The sequence below is a fragment of the Equus asinus genome, unplaced genomic scaffold (genome assembly GCF_041296235.1).
Source record: "Equus asinus isolate D_3611 breed Donkey unplaced genomic scaffold, EquAss-T2T_v2 contig_1, whole genome shotgun sequence".
Classification (NCBI taxonomy): domain Eukaryota; kingdom Metazoa; phylum Chordata; class Mammalia; order Perissodactyla; family Equidae; genus Equus; species Equus asinus.
In genome coordinates, this window is record NW_027224738.1 from 2,175,481 (window position 1) to 2,193,302 (window position 17,822).

General features: G+C 52.3%; 1 long non-coding RNA gene across 2 annotated transcripts; it reads left to right on the forward strand.

Moving 5' to 3' along the window:
* Positions 1-7,194: 7,194 nt before the first annotated feature.
* On the forward strand, positions 7,195-8,567 carry LOC139042862 (uncharacterized). 2 transcript variants are annotated; one of them, XR_011500000.1, is made up of 3 exons: positions 7,195-7,395; positions 7,910-8,138; positions 8,434-8,567. It is a non-coding gene; the product is annotated as an uncharacterized lncRNA (long non-coding RNA). The 2 variants fall into 2 exon arrangements; XR_011500001.1 differs by having other exon boundaries at positions 8,438-8,560.
* The last annotated feature ends 9,255 nt before the right edge of the window (positions 8,568-17,822 follow it).

Consider the following 17,822-nt stretch of genomic DNA (forward strand, 5'->3'; position numbering starts at 1 on the left):
GGGCAATGGATTGTGTGTGATTTGGGGAGATACAGGATGAGGACACACTTCTGGAGTTTGGAAAGAGTGAGGTCACCAGGTGAACAGGGATACAGTCCACTCAGCGGGGAAGCCTGGGGCACGGCCCAGATGACGCTGAACAAACTTTTAGTGTCAGATCATTCTTGGAATGTAATGTTCAGGCAACATCCAAGCCAGAAGATCAACCAGGCAGTTGTATGTCTGATTCTGGGTGGAGATAAATCTGGGGTGCATAAGCACTAAGGTGGTAATGAATGCCTTCAGAATGGATTGGATCACCCAGAGGTTATTTAAAACAATGAAAGCATAGAGATAAAAGATTACGGCCCTGAGTTGAGCATGGGAGCACTTCAATTATTAAAACCCAGGCAGATGAGGCTCTGCTGGCAAACATTCCTGCGGAGGAGCATCCAGAGAGGTAGAAAGAGAAGGAGAAGATTCTGGCATCAGGAGCAGAAACCAGAGTGTCCTCAGAAACAAGGAGGAGCCCATCCCCACTTCTTTGCCCCTGTCCGCCCCAGAGCCAGGCAGGTGCTGGTATCCCAGCCCCTCAGTCTCTCTGCTCCACCCTGACCTGGGGCCAACCAGGGTGGGTGGGACCCCAAGCCTCTAGGTCATTGGCCTCTTCCATATACCAGAGCCCCTGGAGATTCAGTGGGCTGTCCCAACCCTCCAAGACCTGGGGCTGGCAGTCCTGATCTCTGGGCCAGTGCAGTCCTGCTCTGCAGGAGACTCAGGCTGCTTTCCCAAGGGAAGGATATTCCTGTCACATGGCAGGGATGAGCCAAGGGGGCAGCATCCCTTTGCACCTGGACCCCATCTTACAAACTTTGAGTGCCCTCCACTCTGGAGAAACAAGATGACTGATGCTTCAGGCCCCACTGGCCTACTGATATCCACTGCTCTCATGGGAGGCATGAGCTCTCATTAGGTCCAGGGTTACCCAGCAGGCAGGGGAAAGACACACACAACACATACACTCACACACTCCCCAAGGGCCAGTTGGTCCTCCTGCTGGGGCCCAGCAGTGGTGGTAGTAAAAAAAATTTCAGGAGACCATCGCTGCCACTTCTTGGTCCCCTAAGCTGTCACCCCCAGCTGATTCAAGTTTGTTTGTTTGTTTGTTTGTTTGATGTTACCACAAATTGAGAGCTTGGAGCTTCCTAATCTGCCATTGCATTTTATTCTTTCTACTCCACTCCTTCTCCAAAGCACACAATCATAATTAAGAAAACAATATTATGCATATATTGCATTTGGCTTTCAAACTTGAACCAAGGTTAGTAAGAGAGGGAAATTGAGTTGTCTTTGTTAAGAGAATTTTATCTTTTTTTGGTACTGTCAAAATGTTCAAGTATAGTCTATAAAAACTTTAATATGTTCAAAATTGAGAAACATACATAAGTGGTTCCTCATTGCTGTCTCTGGTCCTATCCTCTCCCCCCACCTCCAGGCTGCAACTATTTACTGGGGGGCTTTGGGGAGAAAAGAAAAGAAAAAAAAGAAGATTGGCAACAGATGTTAGCTCAGGTGCCAATCTTAAAAAGAAATATTGATTTAGTTGGTACTTTACAGATTACAAATGCTGTTATATATGTAAACTGTGAAATGAAGAGTTGGTCTTCTCACCACATCCTCACATGGTCTTTCCTCTGTACACTATAGCTTATAAAAACTTTAATATGTTCAAAATTGAGGGACATAAATAAGTGGTTCCTCATCGCTCTCTCTCGTCCTATCCTCTTCCCCCACCTCCAGGCTGCACAGCCTCCACTCCAGCTCTTGTGACACTGGACTCACCTGCTGAAACACCTACCTCCCCACTGGTCTAGGAGCTTCTGCCCTCACTCATCTCTATTGCCTGTGTTCACACATATGTAAGGCCACTGCAGCTACTAACATGGTAAGTGAGGGAATTATTTCTCCACTGAGCCACTGGATGAGAAGAAAAACTTTCCCATCTCTTCTGTGAAGACACAGCCTCAATGGAGACTAGAGCAAGTGAGTGTGAATGCTGGGAAGATTATTTCCACACCCATCCCTCACCTGCTGCACGCCTAACAGGGTGGTGAACATAATGGACACCAATATTTCCCAGGGTGTTTAGAGGATCCAGGCCCGAAGGAGAAACCCGACCACTTGGCAAAAGAGGGATCAATCCAGGAATGAGAGCAAGTCCCTTCTCACCTGTTGTGTCATTGTCAGGAGCTCAGCTGCCACCCGTCCTCCTCTGTGTCTCATCCAGGAACAGTTTGAAAACTAAGCAGATCAAGCTGATGAAAAAGAAGGAAGTCATGAGAATCCAGTCTTTAAAACAAAAGAGAGACCACATAGGTAGGGAGTATCGCTGGATACACCAGGCACGAACCCCTGAACATTCACCTGGGAGTGGCCCCCACCCAGCCCAACCCACAGGAATGCCCTGTGAGTGAAGACCAGCAGGGAGACCCTCTCCCCTCCCAGGGTCAAAAGTAAGAAGGCTTTGGTGACTTCGCACATAGGAAGATAGCAATATCCCTATTTTACAGATAACAAAATGAGCATCGGGGGTGTTATGGGCTGGACTGTGTCCCCCTAACTCACATGTTGAAGTGCCAAGCCCCACTGTGTCTGTATTTAGAGACAGAGTCTTTAAAGAGCTAATGAACATTAAATGAGGTCCTCTGGGTGGGGCCCTAACCATAAGACTGGTGTCCTTGTAAGAAGAGGAAGACACACAGAGGAAAGACCATGTGAGGACGTGGTGAGAAGGCAGCTGTCTGCAAGCCAAGGAGAGAGGTCTCTGGAGAAACCAACCCTGCTGACATCTTGATCAACTTTCAGCCTCCAGAATTGCGAGAAAATACATTTCTGTTATTTAAGCCCAGTTTGTAGTATTTGGTTAAGGCAGCCCTTGCCAAATAATAATAGTTTTAGACTTTAATTAGACCTCCTGTTCATAGTTGTTATTTAATTTTTAATTCCTAGGATTAAAACCATATCCTAGGAAACCCTCACAATTGTCACATGGGGATTCTTGTCTCCACAGCAGCACACCACTCTGGAATTTATGGGTTAATAATTCTTGGTTAGGTGCACCCGATTGCTTCTCCAACACCACCCCAGCCCTTTAGAGCCCCCACCCTCCCTGCTGTGCCCTGCCACCACTCTCTGGATGCACCTGCCTTCAGTCCCCTTGGCTCCTCCACATGTGGGATTCAGATAACATCAGAAATTCAGCCCTAGCTCTGCTTAACATGGCCTCGGACATGTGGCCAGGCTCCTGTGGTATCTCTTTTTTTTTTTTTTTTTTAGGAAGATTAGCCCTGAGCTAACATCTGCTGCCAATCCTCCTCTTTTTGCTGAGGAAGACTGGCCCTGAGCTAACATCCATGACCACCTTCATCTAGTTAATATGTGGGACACCTCCCACAGCATGGCTTGCCAAGCAGTGCCCTGTCCGCACCCGGGATCCAAACCAGCAAACCCTGGGCTGTCAAAGCAGAATGTGCGAACTTAACCTCTGCGCCACCGGGCCGGCCCCTGTAGTATCTTTTTAGTGGTGAGTGGAACAATCTAAGGACTCATGTCAGTGACTCTCATTACACAAGTCAGGCACTAACCCCTCTCACCCAGGGAAGAAGGAGGAGTGCACACATCACAAGTCTAGTCGTGTCCCACAGTCCCCACAGGGCAGACAGGCGGAGCAAACAGAGAGTGCAGGAGTTTAATTTGGGGGAATTGAGTTGACTCCTGCAGATATCTTAGTGAAATGCTAGCTAGAGTTCCGTCTTAGTCATTAGCATTGGCAGAAACATTCTTCACCTCACAATTTACGTATATACATATATATTTGTAAACTATAAAGTACCACCTAAATCAATATTTTTTTAAAAGATTGGCACTGGAGCTAACATCTGTTGCCAATCTTCTTCTTCTCCCCAAAGCCCCCCAGTATGTAGTTGTATGTTCTAGTGGTGGGTGCCTTTGCTTGTGCTATGTGGGACGCCACCTCAGCATGGCTTGATGAGCAGTGCCATCTCCGTGTCCAGGATCCAAACCGGTGAAATCCTGGGTCACTGAAGTGGAGCACACAAACTTAACCACCTGGCCACGGGGCTGGCCCTAAATCAATATTAATCATTAACTACTGCAAGGTCAAATACTGATAATGTGTCAGGAACAAGGATGGCTTAAAACACTTTGACCCTGGAGGTCCCAAAAAGAGAAAACATTTCTCGTAGCTTTAATTGAAACCCTGCGATGGGGATTTACATGTATTTGCTTCTTTAACCTCTACCATAACCCTGCTAGTTATAGACAAGTTATTCATTTTATAAGTGACATGAGCTAGGTTCAGAAAGCTTGATTAAAATGACAAAATCATGAGGCTAGAAAATGACAGAGCCAGAACTTAAACTTAGCTCTGCCTGTCTCTGAATCTCAAATTCCTAAACCCGGTGGTCTTGAGGGGTGGCCCCCAGACTCTAGCTTTACCTGGATATGTCACCTCTCAGATCAGTGATCAGAGACACCTCTTCTTATCACAGTGCTTCCCAGTGCAGCCTATTTACACAGTCTTCCATGCCCAGGTTCTCCCACCGCAGGGGTCCTCAAGGGTGCTCAACCAACTTCCCCAAATCAGCCGCAACTTTCCTCTGCTTTACATGTCAGTTTCACCACGCAAAAAAGTCTCAGGCCCCTCTGACCTTTCAGCATGGCTGATGACCAAGCCTCAAGCCCACAGGATAATACTATCTCCCCATCCCACAGCTGCATCTGTCATAGCCCCCACTGGGTTTTATAACTGACATTTATCACTTGACCCAGGTGGCTGGGACAGCTGGCCTCCTTTGGACAAAGCAGGCAAGCTGCAGGGTGCTCCTCTCCTACTGCCCCGCATGTATGCACTCACGGAGAGGGCCAGGGGAGGGCCAGTATCAGCTCACAGTCACAGATTTCTCACAAGGTTAGTGCCTTAGGGAATAGGAGAGCATGGCTTTCCTGACTCCAGAGTTGAGGGCAGTACCTGCTGATGGAAGGGCATGCCTGATGAGTTCCCTGTCTGTTCCCTAGGGTGTCTGCCTTGTGTGGTCACACTCCTTTGGCAAGCTGTTCTCGGCCTTGTGACTTGACGAAGTCTTTCCCTCTCTGGGTGTCAAAAGATTCATTTGTGATGAGAGGCAGTGTCTGTCAGAAGAACAAATGAGGCCTGGAATGAACCATCAGGCAGAGGGACAGCTTGACTGACTCTGCGGTCTGTTGCAGGCAAAGAGGGTGAGAAAACCACCACTGCCAAACAATGCAAATGGGCCCTTGGAAAAGTAGAAGGGGATGTGAGGCACAGCTGAGGGAAATGGGGACCACTGCCTTCACTGGCAAATGATCACTGGAAGAGTGTGCCCCACACCATCAGAGCCCTGCTGACCCGATACTCAGCCATCGTGAGGGTCACTGCGAGGCCACAGGCACCAGTCACAAGGCATGTGTAGTTGGAGTGATGGGCTTAAATAAAGGCAAGAGGGCTCCTAAAGGGGTGAGAGTCAGCAGGAACTTTGGGAAAGGTCAGGGACTTGGGGATGGTGTGAGTGGTCCATGACACTCTCCTCAGATTCCCAAGATGCCAGGTGTCTGGATTACAGCCACCTCCACACCCCACCAAAGCAGCCACTGCCACCCCCCCCCCACCCTTCCTCTCACCACTGCCAATAATATCTCAGCATAGGCCCAATAGAGCGGTGAAAGCTGGGTCCCCAGGTCACATCTGTGGCCTCTGAACCAGACCTGGTTTCATGGGGAAGGGGGGCATGAGGCAGGATGAAATCCACTGAGGCATGGGTGGTGAGGATCCCTGAGTCCCATTCCAGTGTATGGTCATGGCAACTGACAATCTCTGGACCACAAGACAGTCCTTCCAAGACCAGGCCAGAGGCAGCCCGTTCCCTGGTCCCAAAACCTGGGGTACCCAGCTCCTCCCAGGGCAACACAGGAAATGATGGAAGGCCTGTCTCACCACTCACATCCTTCTCCCCACCACTGCCGAGACAATCAACCTCCCTCAGGAGGAAGGACATGGTCGGCAAGGACCCGGATGAAGCTGGTGCTACCTCCCATGTCAGGCACATGACATGCACAGGAGCTTCCTCCCAAAACAGGGGCAATGACACCTCCCAGAAAACCTTCAGGACTCAGGGCCCTTTCCTCTGTCCTTGCCCCACTGACAGAGTCTTGGCCCAAATGAGTGGGACAGTCAGCCTCCTTTGGGTATATCAGGCAAGCCCTAGGGTGGTCTCCCTCCGCCCCTCCTCGGTAGACTCAGGGAGTGGGCCAGGAGAGGGCTTCTCTCAGCCCTTCTTGTCAGGTATCTCCCAAGGGGAGCACCCTAGGCAGCAGCAATGCAGGCTTTCCTCAGTCCAGAGTGGAGGGTGGGAACCGCTGATAGGAGAGCATGCCTGTGGGTTTCCCCTTCGTTCCCTGGGTGGCATGCCTGTGCTGCCACACTCCTTTGGCAAGCCTTTCTCAGCCTTCTGACTTGACACAGCCTTTCCAACTCCTGGGGAAGAAAGGTTCATTCGTGATGAGAGGCTGTGTTTTTTCCAGCAATAAGTGAGGATGGGGATGAACCAGCTGGCACAGGGAGAGTCTTGCTGCCCTTCTGGGTCAGATGTGAGCAAACAGGGCTGGAAAATCTCTTCCAAGGAGGCAGCAGTGACCTGAGCGGAACGGGGGAAGGGGATGTGAAACACAGCTGAAGGAAAGCAGGCAAGCCAGAGTGCGCCTCCCCCTGTGCCCTGTGGCTGTGCACTCAGGGAAAGAGCCAGGAGAAGGTGTCTCTCCGCCCTTATTCTAGGATTTCTGGCAAGGGTAGTGCCCCAGGCAGCAGGACATCAGGCTTGTCTGACTCCTGGAGCTGAGGGTGAGTCCTGCTGAGGGAAGAGCTTGCATGGAGGGCTCCTGGTTTGCTCCCTAGGTGGCCTGTCTGCCTTGCCACACTACTGAGCAAGGCATTCTGGGACTTCTGAATAGACAGGGCCTTTCCTCCTCCTGGAGTCAAAGGGTTCATTTGTGATGTGGGGCTGTGATTTTTCTACCAGTCACTGAGGCCTGGAATGAGCCAGCTGGCAGAGAGACAGCCTGGGTGTCCTCCCCTAGTCGTTGTTGGAAAACAGGGTCAGAAGGCCTCCCCGTGAGAAGGCCAGCAGCCACCTGAGCCGAAGGTCAGAAGGGGAGGTGAGAAACAGGAGAAGGAAAGGTGGACCCTAGTTCACCTTTGAACATTTCTACCCCAGGAGGAGGGAAGACTGTGCCTAGTCTGTCAGAAGGCCTGGAGCTCCTTGCAAAGAAGAGCGGCACAGCAGACTGGCCACCTACGTAACGGATGGGGCATCCCCCCAGGTAAGTGCTTGCACTGGGAGGACCCACCCACATGCCACTCTGGGGCAGAGGGAGAGGAGAACCCTATAACTTGCCGACTTTCCCAAAGAGGGCCAGCCAACGCAGCCCCTCGAGCCAAGACGGTGTCCATGGGACTGCTAGGAAGGAAAGAGCCCTGGGTCCAGAAAGTTTTCGGTGAAGGGTCATCAGCTCTATCAGAGGTAGAAGCTGCTGGAATTCTGGTGTGCCCGACCTGGGAGCTGCTGCCCGCCGCACCCGGGTCCTTAGTGCCCTGCCTGGGCTCCCCAGGGAGGATGCCAGACTTAGTCTTGGCCTTGGCCTGAGGGATGCCTGCGGTGATGGGGGCGTTCCACAGTTGCCTGGGCTTCCCTGGGAGAGTCAGAGATCCCTGGGTGGTGGCCTTATGGAACGGGCCACCTCTGGCCAAGTCTAGGGGAGGGAGCCGCCTCAGGGTCGAGATGGGTGGTGGCCAGCATCATCCTCACCAGGAGCAGCCCTCGGGGATCTTTCGCAGGGATTGTGTCACGCCCCGCCTTCCCCGTCGGATGCTATCCTCCTGCACCCAGATCCAGGTTGGAGGCCACGGATGACGCCTGGAAACTGCCTTTCAGCACCCTGTCTGGCCTTCCCTGCGCCTTGTAGGGCAGCGGTGGGAGAAAAACCTGTAGGGACGGCTGGACGTTGGCTTCGTGGGCTGCCACGTGGGCATCCAGAATCTTGGGGACCTGAGGAGAGGAGGGCAGGTGCACCCATGGCCTCTCTACCTCCCCGACCTGACCTAGGGTTCTGACTGACTCTCACGACTGTGGGAGCCCTGCTCCCTGGCCTGAGGACCATTCCTCCCACTGTGCATGCACGGGTGGGAGGGAGGGGTGGGGGGAGGAATCCGGCCTCTGGCCTCACTGGGAGCCCCGCACTGGGTGGGGGGGATCTGGCGGGGTGGGGGCGCCCTCTGGCGGAGGCCCCGTGCAGCTGCCAGGGAGCTGGGGTTCCCACTTCCTTCAGGGCTTCTCATGACCCTTTCCCCTCTCTGCTCAGGTAGCTGCTTTCCTCCTTGGAAGAGGTTTTCTGGCCCTGTTTGCTCCCAACTGACCCAGAAGGGCAGCAAGACTCCCTGTGCCAGCTGGTTCATCCCCATCCTCACTTATTGCTGGAAAAAACACAGCCTCTCATCACAAATGAACCTTTCTTCCCCAGGAGTTGGGAAAGCTGTGTCAAGTCAGAAGGCTGAGAAAGGCTTGCCAAAGGAGTGTGGCAGCACAGGCATGCCACCCAGGGAACGAAGGGGAAACCCACAGGCATGCTCTCCTATCAGCGGTTCCCATCCTCCACTCTGGACTGAGGAAAGCCCGCATTCCTTCCGCCTAGGGTGCTCCCCTTGGGAGATACCTGACAAGAAGGGCTGAGAGAAGCCCTCTCCTGGCCCACTCCCTGAGTCCACCGAGGAGGGGCGGAGGGAGACCACCCTAGGGCTTGCCTGATATACCCAAAGGAGGCTGACTGTCCCACTCATTTGGGCCAAGACTCTGTCAGTGGGGCAAGGACAGAGAAAAGGGCCCTGAGTCCTGAAGGTTTTCTGGGAGGTGTCACTGGCCCTGCTGGGGGAGGGAGCCCCTGGGTGTGTCATGTGCCCGACATGGGAGGTAGTGCCTGCTTCATCTGGGTCCTTGCTAGCCATGCCCTGCGTCCCAAGGGAGGTTGATGGTCTCGGCAGTGGTGGGGAGAGGGATCTTCGTACCTCACAGAGACCTCCCCTAATCTAAGAGATGCCCTCTGAACTCAGAGAGACCTCTCCTGACCTCACAGAGCCCTCGCCTGACCTCAGAGACACCCCATCTGACCTCACCTGGATCTCCCCTGACCTCACAAAGAAACCCTCTCACCTCACAGAGACCTACCAAGACCTCACAGAGACCCCTTTCTGTCCTCAAAGGGCCCTCCTATGACCTCAAAGAGACCTACTCTGATGTCACATCCTCCGCTGAACTCATAGAGACCCCCTCTGACCTCACAGAGACATCCCCCTGACCTCACAGAGATGTCCAACATCACAGACACCCCATCTGATCTCATAGAGATGTCAAGTGACCTCAGAGACCACCTCTGACTACAGTGACCCCTTCTCTGACCTCAAAGAGAACCCTGGTGATGACACAGAAACATCCCCTGACATCATAGATTCCTCCCCTGAACTCAAAGACCTCCCTGACCCCAGAGACATCCCTGATCTCATAGGGACCTCCTGTGACCACACAGAGAACTCCTCTGAAATCACAAAGACTTCCTCTGACATCAAAGAGACGTTAGCTGACCTCAGAGACCTACTGTGACCTCACAGGGACCTCCCCTGACTTCACAGAGACCCCACTTGGCCTCACAGAGACCTCCTCTGTTCTCAAAGAGATGCCATCTGACCTCACAAACTCATCCTCTGGTTTCATAAAGACACACCCTGACCTCAAAGAGACCCCACAGAGACTTCTCTGACATCACAGGGACCACCTTTGACATCACAAAGTCCTTCCTGACCTCACAGTGACCCCCTCTAACCAAACAGAGACCCCCCTGACCTCACAGAGACCTCCTTGATCTCACAGAGGTCTGCTCTGACCACACAGAGACCTCCCCTGACCTCACAGAGAGCCCTCTGACTTCACTGAGGCCTCCTCTGACCTTGCAGATAGCCCCTCTGACCATACACATACCTCCCTTGCCCTGATGATGACCCGCTCTGACACACGGAGACATCCCCTGATCTCACAGAGACCTCCATGACCTTGCTGAGACCCCATCTCACATCAAGAGACCTCCCTAACCTCACAGAGACCAACTGTGCCCTCACAAAGACCTCCCGTGACCTCACTGAGAAACCCTTTGACCTCACAGAGACCTCCCCACACCTCATAGAGACTCCCTCAGATGACACAGAGACCTCACATCACCTCACAGTGATGTCCTCTGGGCTAGCAGAGACCTCCTGCGAACTCAGATAGACCACTTTGACCTCAGAGAGAACTCCCCTGACCTAAAAGAGAACTCCCTGACCTAAAAGACCTCCCCTGACTGCACAGATACCTCCCCTGAGCTCACAGAGACCTCCCTGACCTCAGAGACCTCAGTGGCATCAGAGACCTCCACTGAACTCAGAGACATCAAGTGAGCACAAAGAGACCTCTCTGATCTCAAAGACACCTCCCTGACATCAAAGAGACCTGTGTGAGGTCACAGAGACATCCAGTGATGTCACAGAGACCACTCTGACCTCACAGAGACCTCATGTGACCTCACAGAGACCTCCAGTGACCTCAAAGAGACCATCTTTATCCTCAAAGAGACCTCTCCAACCTCACAGAGACATTCTCTGAACACACAGAGACCTCCCTGCCCTCTGAGACATTCTCTGATCTCACAGAAACCTCCCCTGACCTGGAATAGACCTCCCCTGTCTCACAGAGACCTTGCCTGACATCACAGATACCTCCCTGTCTTTGAGGACCGCTCCTGACCTCAGAAAGACACCCTCTGATCTCACAGAGACCTTCCCTGACCTATAGAGACCCACTTTTATCTCATAGAGACCTCCCCTGATGTCACATAGACCTCCCCTGAACTCACAGAGGCCTGCCTGAACTCACAGAGATCTCCTTGATCTCAGAGACCTCCCATGACCTCACAGATACCCACTCTGACCTCACAGAGAGCTGATCTTGCCACACAGAACTTGGTCTGACTTCACAGAGACCTCCCCTGACATCACAACATGCTCTCTGACCTCACTGTGACAAGATCTAATCTCACAGAGACCTCTGATCTCACAGAGACCTCCTTGAAATCACAGAGGTCTCTCCTGACCTCACAGAGACCTCTCTGCCATCTGAGAAACACCCAGATCTCACAGAAATCTCCCCAGACATCAGATAGGCCTCCCTTCTCTCACAGAGACCTCGCCTACCATCAGAGACACATCTCTGTCCTCACAGACCTACCCTGACCTGAGAGACAGCCCCTCTGACCTCACAGAGATATCCCTTACTTCACAGAGACATCCTTGACTTCACAGAGACCTCTCCTACCTCACAGAGACTTTACTTGACTTCATAGACACACCATCTGGCCACAAAGAGACCTCCCCCTAACTCACAGAAAGCCCCTCTGACCTCATTGAGACCTCCCCTGGCCTCACAGATACACACTCTGATGTCACAGAGACCTCCCCTGCCCTCACAAAGACAACTTCTGAAACACAGAGACCTCCCAAGACCTCACCGAGAACTCCCATGACCCCACAGAAACCACCTCTGACCCCACAGAGTACTCCCTGACCTCACAGAAGCCACAGCTGACATCAAGAGACCTCTCTGACCTCAGAGAGACAACCCTGACCTCAGAGAGACATCCGCTTACATCACAGAGACCTACCCTGATCTCACAGAAACCTCCCCTTATATCATAGATATCTCCTCTGACCTCACAGAGAATTCCTCTGACAACACACAGACCTCTGCTGACCTCGGAGACCTCACATCCCCTCGCAGAAGCCTCCTTTGAACTCAGAGAACTCCCTTGATTTCAGAGATCTCCCTGACCTGACAGAGACCTCCCATGAAGACACAGAGAACTGTGGGGGACTGGAATTGGCCATCCCAAGATACGTCTCTTTAGCATGAGGATTATTTTGGGCTGGTTAATTTTAAAAACTGCAGACATGGGGGCTGGCCCGATGGCCAAGTGGTGAGTTTGCGCGCTCCTCTTCAGTGGCCCAGGGTTTTGCTAGTTTGAGTCCTGGGTGTGAACATGGCACCGCTCATCAAGCCATGCTGAGGCAGCATCCCACATGCCACAACTGGAAGGACCAACAACTAAGAATACACAGCTGTGTAGAGGGGCGCTTTGGGGAGAAAAAGGAAAAATTAAAAAAAATTTAAAAATCTTTCAAAAAACTGCAGACATGAGAGAAACTCTGAAAAGTAGAATTTACTTACCCTCTGTTAAGAGATATTTACATTTGTAAAGGAAATTTCCATCTGTAAAGATATCTCCCTTTCTGTACCAGGAAGAAGGGGGATGACCTTATCTCTAGAAACTCTTATCAATGCAGAAGGCAAGGACTTATATCTGTATATAACCTTACTCTTGTGTACTGTGCTTTTCTGATAATCTCCCATAACTGACTCCCTCCACCCCCAACATCCTCCTTTGTCTTTAGCTGAAGATGGTATTTAAGGTGATGGCTTCAGCCATTTTGGGGAGTTACTCAGTTTTTCTAGGTCTCTCCCATGTATACATGTTATAAAGCTTTAATTTTCTCCTGCTATTCTGTCTCATGTGAATTTAATTCATTGTACAGCCAGAAGGACCCAGAGTGGATGGAGGAAATGTCTTCCTCCCCTGCAGAACTCTGACCTCACAGAGATGACCCTGAACTCAGAGACCTGCATGGCCACCCAGAGACCTCCCCTGACATGAAAGACCACCCATGATCAAACAGAGACAACATCTGTCCTCACAGAGACTCCCTCTGACCACACAGAGGCCTCCCCTGACCTAACAGAGAACTTCCCTGGCCACATGGCTCTCCCATGTGATCAGAGGCAACCCCTCTGACCTCACAGAGACCAAATCTGACCTCATAGAGACCTGCCCTGACCTCACAGAGACACCCACTTACCTCACAGAGACCCACCGCTGAACTCAGGGGGAGTGCCCCTGACCTCACAGATACCTCCCCTGACCTCACATATACCCCCTCTGACCTCACAGAGTCCTCCCTTGAATTCACAGTGACCCTGTCAGAACTGACAGGGACCTGCCCTTATCACTGACTAGTTGTCCTGAGGAACTCAAGAGTGGGTTTACAAGAATTTAACTTTTTCCAAATTTTTTCCTTTTGTTATGTTAAGAAGATGCCATCACCAACCTCCTGGTGCCAGACCAGACCTTCCCACAAGAGCTACATGTATGACCTTTGCCTTATTTTTAATGCTAAGTTCTCTCCAGGAGGAGCGTAGGCCTTGTTACCATCACCTGCAGTGTGTGTGGAAGCATGCTTTCTATCTGAGTCTGTGCAAGAGGATACTCACCTCTCCCTTTTGAATATTCATTCCCCATCTGAAATAAATGTCCCTCCTTCCCTTTGTCTGGGGACACCATGACTCTGGAAATGATTCCTCATGGTCTCCTATTTGCTGCAAATATAGCTTACTTTGTGAGACAACTACTTCTGGTAGAGAGTCTGATGTAACTCACCAGGATGGAACGCGTTTTGCTTTCAGTAACAAATTGGCACCCAATATCGGGTTTGCCTCTTTGTGGTGCTCATGTTGCCAGCTTGATGTCTCCGCCCCCTCGGGAGACCCAGCAGCAGCTGCACTGAGCGCTTTGCTCTGTGGATCTTTCAATGGAGGTGAGTGGCGCCAACCGCACAGCATGGCTATAAGATTTATTTCTTTAAGTTGCCTCATAAAGTCTTCCTGTTAATGTCTGGCTTCAGGGTTTGAGTCCCATCTGGGGGTAGCCTGGCTCAGGGGAGTGAGAGTCCCCTCTGAATGGAAGGATTGCATGACCCAGCTACTCAGGATGGGACGATGCTTGGCTCTGGTGAAACAGGAGCAATCCCTGTTGACTAGTCTAGGGTTCCGGATCCCTCTGGAGAATGAATCTCCTCTGGAATGATGAGGTGGGGCTTTTAGGCTCCCCCCCGAAGTCACTGAGTCTGTCTTTGTGTTATGTCTGTGATCGGAGAGGGGTCCCCTTAGATGCGGTCAAGCCCCCTCTGGAGTTGGTGAGTCTGTTTTTTTGTCATTGGTTTTTGTTGAGGATGCTCGACATCAATCTTGTTTGTCCACAGTCTGGCTTTTCTGGACTCCTAGGTCTCTTTCCTTGCCCTCCCTATCACTGACCCCTGGGTGAAACCCAGTGTTCACCCAGTATTATTTTCCCTTTTCCGGCACTTGGTTCTGGCATGTCCGGCAGGTAGTTTCTGCGAATCAGGCACCTGGTTCTGGCGTATCCAACAGGTGGTTCTGGCGTGTCTGGCAGGTGGTTCCAGCATGCCTTGCAGGTGGTCCAGTCGTGTCTGGACCCTGGTTTTGGCGTGTGCGACACATGTTTCTGGAGTATCCGTCCGGTGATTCCAGTGCATCCAGCAGGTGGTTCTCGCAAATCTGGCAGGTGGTTCTGGCGTGTCCAGCAGTTGGTTCTGGCGTGTCGGGCACCTGGTTCCAGTGTGTCTGGCAGGTGGTTCCGGACCATCCGGCAGCAGGTTGTACTGTGTCCCCTACCTGATTCCCACGTGTGTGGGGGGGTGGTTCCGGTGTGTCTTAATGGTGGTTCCAGTGTGTCCGGTGGGTGATTCCAGCATGAGTCCTGGGTGGTTCTGGTGTATAAGGAGCTTGGTTCTGTCATATCCAGCAGGGAATCTTGGCTTGTCCGGCAGGTGGTTCCAGAGAGTCAAGCAGTTGGTTCCAGACTGTCAGGCAGGTGGTTCAGGTGTGTCCAGCAGGTAGTTCAGGCCTGTCTGGAAGGTGGTTCCGGCGTGTCTGACACCTGGTTCTGGCATATCTGACAGGTGGTTCCGCCGTACCCGGCGTGTGGTTCCGAAGTGTCTGTCAAGTGGTTCAGGCATATCCGGCAGGTGGTTCAATCTTGCCTGACACGTGGTTCAGTTTTGTCTGGCAGGTTGTTCTGGCATATCTGGTGGGTGCTACTGGCTTATCATTCAGATGGTTCCGGCGTGTCAGGCAGGGGGTTCCTGTGTGTCTGGCATGAGCTTCTGGGATGTCTGGAAGGTGGTTCTGACCTGTCCATTGGGTGCTTCCGGTGAGTCTGGCAGTTGGTTCCCGCATGTCTGGCGGGTGATTCCAGCATGTCTGGCAGGTGGCTACGGCATGTCTGGGACCTGATTTCATCGAGTCTAGTTGGTGGTTTCAGCATCTCCAGGTGATGGTTCTGGCATGTCCGGCATGTTGTTCTGAAGTTGGTTCTGGCGTATCCAGGACCCGGTTCCAGCATATCCACCAGGTGATTTCGGCGTGTCTCGCACATTGCTCCAACGTGGCAGGCGAGTGGTTCTAGCTTGTCCGGCTGGTCGTTCTGGCGTGTCCACCAGAGGGTTCCAGCGTGTCCTGAAGGTGGTTAAGGAGTGTCAGGCAGGTGGTTCAGTCTCGTCCAGCAGGTGGTTCAGGCTTCTCCAACAGGTGTTTCAGTCATGTCCAGCACCTGGTTCAGGTGTGAGACACCTGTTTATGGTGTATCAGGAATGTGGCTCCATAGTGTCTGGCAGGTCTTCAGTCATGTCCGGCACCAGGTTTCGGTGTGTGCCACAACTGTTTCTGGCATATCCAGCAGGTGCTTCCAACGTGTCCGGCAGGTGGTTCACAAAAGTCTGGCAGGTGGTTCGGGCGTGTCCAGCAGGTGGTACTGGCGTGTTGGACATCTGGTTTTAGTGTGCCTGGCATGGTGCTTCAGAATGTCAGACTACCCGCCGGACATGCTGGAACCACATTCTGGCCATGCCTGAACCACCTGCTGGACACCCTGAACCACCTGCCAGATACGCGTGAACCACTTGATGGAAACTCCAGAACCACATGCTGGGCACGCCGGAACCACTTGTCAAGTACACCAGAATCAGGTGCCGGACAAGCTGCAACCACCTGCTTGACTTGCCGGAACCACTGCTGGACATGCCAAAATCACCTGCCAGAAACGCTGGAAACAGGCAGCTTATATGCTGGAAAAACCCGCCAGACATGCATGAACCACCGGCCGGACACACTGGAACCACCACTCAGACACACCGGAACCACCTGCCAGACATGCCAGAACCAACTGCCGGACATGCCGGAAGCACCCACCAGACACGCCGGAACCACCTTCTGAACGTACCAGAACCACATGCCAGTCACACAGGAACCACCTGCCAGACACACCGGAACCATCTGAGGGAAGTGGCGGAGTCACCCACTGGACATGACAGAGCCACCTTCTGGACATGCCGGAACCACCTCACTGACACGCCGGAACCACCTGCCAGACACTTCGGAACCACCTGTTGGATATGCCGCAACCAGGTACCAGATACTCTGAAACCACCTGCCGTATACGCCAGAGTCAGGTGCCAGACATGCCACAAACACGTGCCACAGAGGCCGGAACCACCAGCGTAACACGTCGGAACAACCTGCTGGACACACCAAAATCACCTGCCGGATACACCAGAACCAGGTCCTGGGTACGCCAGAAGCAATTTCTGGAAAAGGCCAGAACAACCTGCTGGACACACCGGAATCACCCCTGGACATGCGGGAACCAATGGCCAGACATGCTGGAACCAACACCTGGACACTCTGAAAGTACCAACCGCACACGACGGAATCAGGTCCTGGACACATGGTAGCCACCTGACGGACACGCTGGAACCACATTCAGAGCATACCGGAACCACATGCCAGACATGCAGGAACCACCTGCCAGAAACCATGGAACCCACTGTCAGATACGCCGGAACCAGGCACCCAGTACGCTGAAGCCACCTGCCGAATATGCCAGAACCATGTGCCAGCCACGCTGGAACCATGTGATGGATACACCAGAAACAGGTACAGCAGAGGCCAGAACCAGGTGCCTGAAATGCCAGAACCACCTGCTTGACACACCTGAACCACCTGTCAGTCTTGTGAGAACCACTTGCCGGATACACCAGATGCAGGTGTCGCACATGCCAAAAACCAGGTTCCAGACACATCTGAACCACCTGCCAGTCTTGTGAGTACCACCTGCCAGATACACCAGACACAGGTGTCACACATGCCAAAACCAGGTGCTGACATGACGGAACCACCTGCAAAACATGCCAGAACCAGGTGCTGGACATGCTGGAACCACCTGCCGGACACGTCGAAATCCCCTGCCGGATACACCGGAACCACATGTCACATGTGCTGGAATCGCCTACCAGACATGCCGGGACCACCTGTTGGATACGCCGGAACCAGGTGCCTGATTCACTGAAACTACCTGCCGGACGCGCCAGAATCAGCTGTCGGACACGCATGGAAAACACACAGGATATGTCGAAATCACCTGCATGATATCCCATAACAATGTGCCAGAAAATAAAGTACCTAGGATGTGTGAAATCCTATTGAGGCATATTCATATAATGCATTTATTATCATCTTTCTCGCTTTTTCTGTTTTATTGTTATTATCATTTTTTTTTGAGGAAGATTAGTCCTGACTAACATCTACCACCAATCCTCCTCTTTTTGCTGAGGAAGACTGGCCCTGAGCTAACATCCATGCCCATCTTCCTCTACTTTATATGTGGGACTCCTGCCACAAAATGGCTTGATGAGTGGTGCATAGGTCTGCACCCAGGATCTGAACCGGCAAACTCCAGGCCACTGAAGGAGAACATGCAAACCT